The following is a 3,254-nucleotide window of genomic DNA, read 5'->3' on the forward strand; positions in this document are numbered from 1 at the left end:
GAGAGAGACCACAGGACTCTAATAACTTTGTGTATGTTTGGAGGAAACAATGCTGAGCAATACAATTTCTAGATCATTGAGTTACATGTGACCATACTTTCTTTATATTATTTAAGTCAATTTGAGTCGGATTATCAGTTACTTGCATCTGAAAGTATACTTATTGATGCAGAACTCAAGAGTCTAATCCCTTATGCAAAATCCCTGGAGTTAGGTACGTTCCTAATTCAGAATTTTTCAAATTAAAGAAAGGTAACTCGGTTCCTCCTATATTATGTAACACTACAAGTGGAGTGTGGGCAGCAATCTGCAATAAGCTCATTAATATTTCTGTAGTGAAACATATGAATATTCATACTGGGATGATAAATAAAGACTATAAATAGTCTCACATCAGTTCAGGTCAGGGTTTGCCGCCTAGGGAACTTTCCTGAAGCTTTGGGGAAGAAAACACTTCTGTTCTGAGAGCTTTTTGGATTCCACAGCTGCAGACAGATGATTGTGGCTCACTCTACATTTCTCCCTGTACTTAAGTCCTTCTAGTCCAGTTGGAAGACATGAGTTTTAATAATTGAAGCATCCTAGCTTACGGTGATATCTAATGAGGGCTAGATTTTGTGGGCAATCACTGTGTTGCAAATGCACTTAACAGCGTTTGCATAGGTGTCTATTCATGGCATTGATAAACTGGCCAATACATATGTATTGAATATCAAGTATAGTCACAGCATGGTCCTCTACCCAGAGCAAGAACAAAGAGAGTGTTTAAAAGGATCCCAGCAGATACAAAAGACTAAATAGCAATCAACTGGTTGAATGAATATTACAGTGAACCTGCTACAAAGCCTTAAGTCTTCCTCTCAGAAAGTAAGCCAGGGCCAGGTAGGGGTAAGAGGAAGGGGGTGGGAGAGAGGAAGGGCAGAGCCCTGGTGGAAATTTTGGAGAAGGAACCTACAATGTGTGCAGTTCAGGAGGACAGGTGGGTCATGGAAATAGGTCTCGAATTCCAGTTTCCTCCTGGTTCCACAGAAAGAGCACACAGCTCCAAAGTTGTTTCCAGTGGTTTCAGAAAATGTGGGGGTGGAAAATGTGGGTTTTGGAGTCTGGCCGACCTGGGACAGATTTTGACTCTGCCACCTGTAGAATGATTTCAGGTAAGTCAGGTTTCTCATTTTGGAATTTATTTTTATTTTTATTTTTTTGTTTTATGTAAGACTGGGGCAAAAAATTCAGATAATGAATATGTGCAAAGTGTGCATTTCAGAGGCTGCCATGTAATGCCTGCTAATTCAATGGAGCTCATGGTTGGTTGCTGTTTTCTTATTTCACTGTGGCCTACCTGCCTTCCCTCCCTTCCTATTAGCTGCCCTGTATCTCTCTTATTAAAACATGGCACTAACAAGCATGAGTTCACATTTATGTTCTTTCTAGAATTTATATCGATGATGATGATGATGATGATGATAATTACTGCTATTACTGTAAGGAACTGAATGGAACTTCAATAGTATATGTGATAGAATCAAATACACATATTTGTTCTTTGTCCCTAGTTCCTGGAACAGGGCTCCTAAATCCTCAGGAATTTCCTGGGTAATAGGAGCATCTTTTATTCTAATGAAACCCCCAAAGGGGGTTGCTCACCAAAAAGATCAAACCACAATTAGAGGTTTGCAACTTCCAGTCATATCCCCAACCTGTGGCAAGAGGAGAGGCTGGAGAGGGAGTTAATGTCGATGATGCCGACATAATGGAGCCTCCATTAAAAACTCCTAAGTGAGGGGGTTCAGAGAGCTTCCAGGTTAGTGAGCACGTGGAGGCACTAGGGCACCAGTGTATCCAAAGAGGGCATGGAAGTTCGCGCTACTTCCCACATGCCTTGCTCTGTTTCTGAGTTATATCCTTTCTAATAAACCATAAAGTATGTGTGAAGTGTTCTCTGAGTTTTGTGTGCATAGTAACAAATTATTGAGTCTGAGAAGTGGAGGTCATGGAAGCCCCCAACTTTAGAGCCAGTTGGTCAGAAGTTGGCACTAGGTCCCAGACTTGACTGATATCTGAAGTCGGGGAAACTCCTGTGGGACTGAGACTTAACCTGTGGCTGCACTAACTCCAGGTAATGAGTATCAGAATTGAGTTGAAATGTAGGACACCTGTTATACCTGGACTGTTCGAGAATTAGTTGGTATGAGGAAAACCCCCACACCTTTGGTGGTGTAAGTAGTGCCAGAAAAAACTTTCATAATGTGGGACCCCGTGCAACACCTAGAGCAGTCTCTTCTCAATCCCTATACGTTTTGCCCTTGACTTTCAGAAACGTCCTGAGTTCATTTCTGTTGCTTTGATTAGAATTTATTATATTGGTATCTGAACCATGAATATTTTCAAAAGAATCATTATCAGAATTTTTAGACATGGTTTTTTGCAAATTGTGCTGGGGGCAGCCATTGAAATATGCCTCTGAATCTCCACCGCAGGGAGCAAGACTGACTTATGCTCCAGCTGGATCCACCACCATATTGGAGGTGAGGCTGCCCTAGAGAGTGTCCATTCAATGACTGAGCAAGGTGGAGGTGATAGGTCAGTCCATTCCTGGAGGATAGGGACTCTTTTGGTGAGCTCTCTGGTTTGCAGAGGTTTCCTCACCTCTGCAAGGGCCAGCCCTGCCTCATGGTCAGAAGGCTCTCCTCCTTCTTCCTACCCTTCCCCTTCATCCTTCAGACACGTCCCCCTGTAACCCTCTTGCCATCTTGGCATCTGCTTTTTAGGGGATCTAGTTGAAGATATTCCTGAATGACTTTTTCACTGGTACAACCCATTGTGACAGCAGAGGCAAGGCTTGTGTGACCTACAGGCCATTTCAACCTTCTTCTTTGACCTCAAGACTGTTCTTAGACTTGGGCTGCTGGCTGAGTACATCCTAGGGCACAGGATTTTGATATGATTTTTCCCCTTGGCCAAAGTTGCTGCTCGGCATGTGTTTTCCTCTCTGTCTGCTCCTGGCTGTTTTGTTCTGAAGCAGACACCAGCCTGGATCAAAGATGAAAATATCTAGAGTTGGCAGCCTAAAGCAGCTACCATTATAAATCAGGATCTCACCCCATTCATTGTTTTAAATAGGAAAATGAATTTTTCGGTCCCACAAATTACACCTGGTCATGTAGAGATAACGGTGAATTGTATGCTTTCAGGGAGGCATCCTTTAAGGAGAGCAAGCATGTTTCATGGTATTTAAGTCAAGATTTGAATGTGAA

Source organism: Sciurus carolinensis, chromosome 12 (genome assembly GCF_902686445.1).
Source record: "Sciurus carolinensis chromosome 12, mSciCar1.2, whole genome shotgun sequence".
NCBI classification, from domain to species: Eukaryota; Metazoa; Chordata; class Mammalia; order Rodentia; family Sciuridae; genus Sciurus; species Sciurus carolinensis.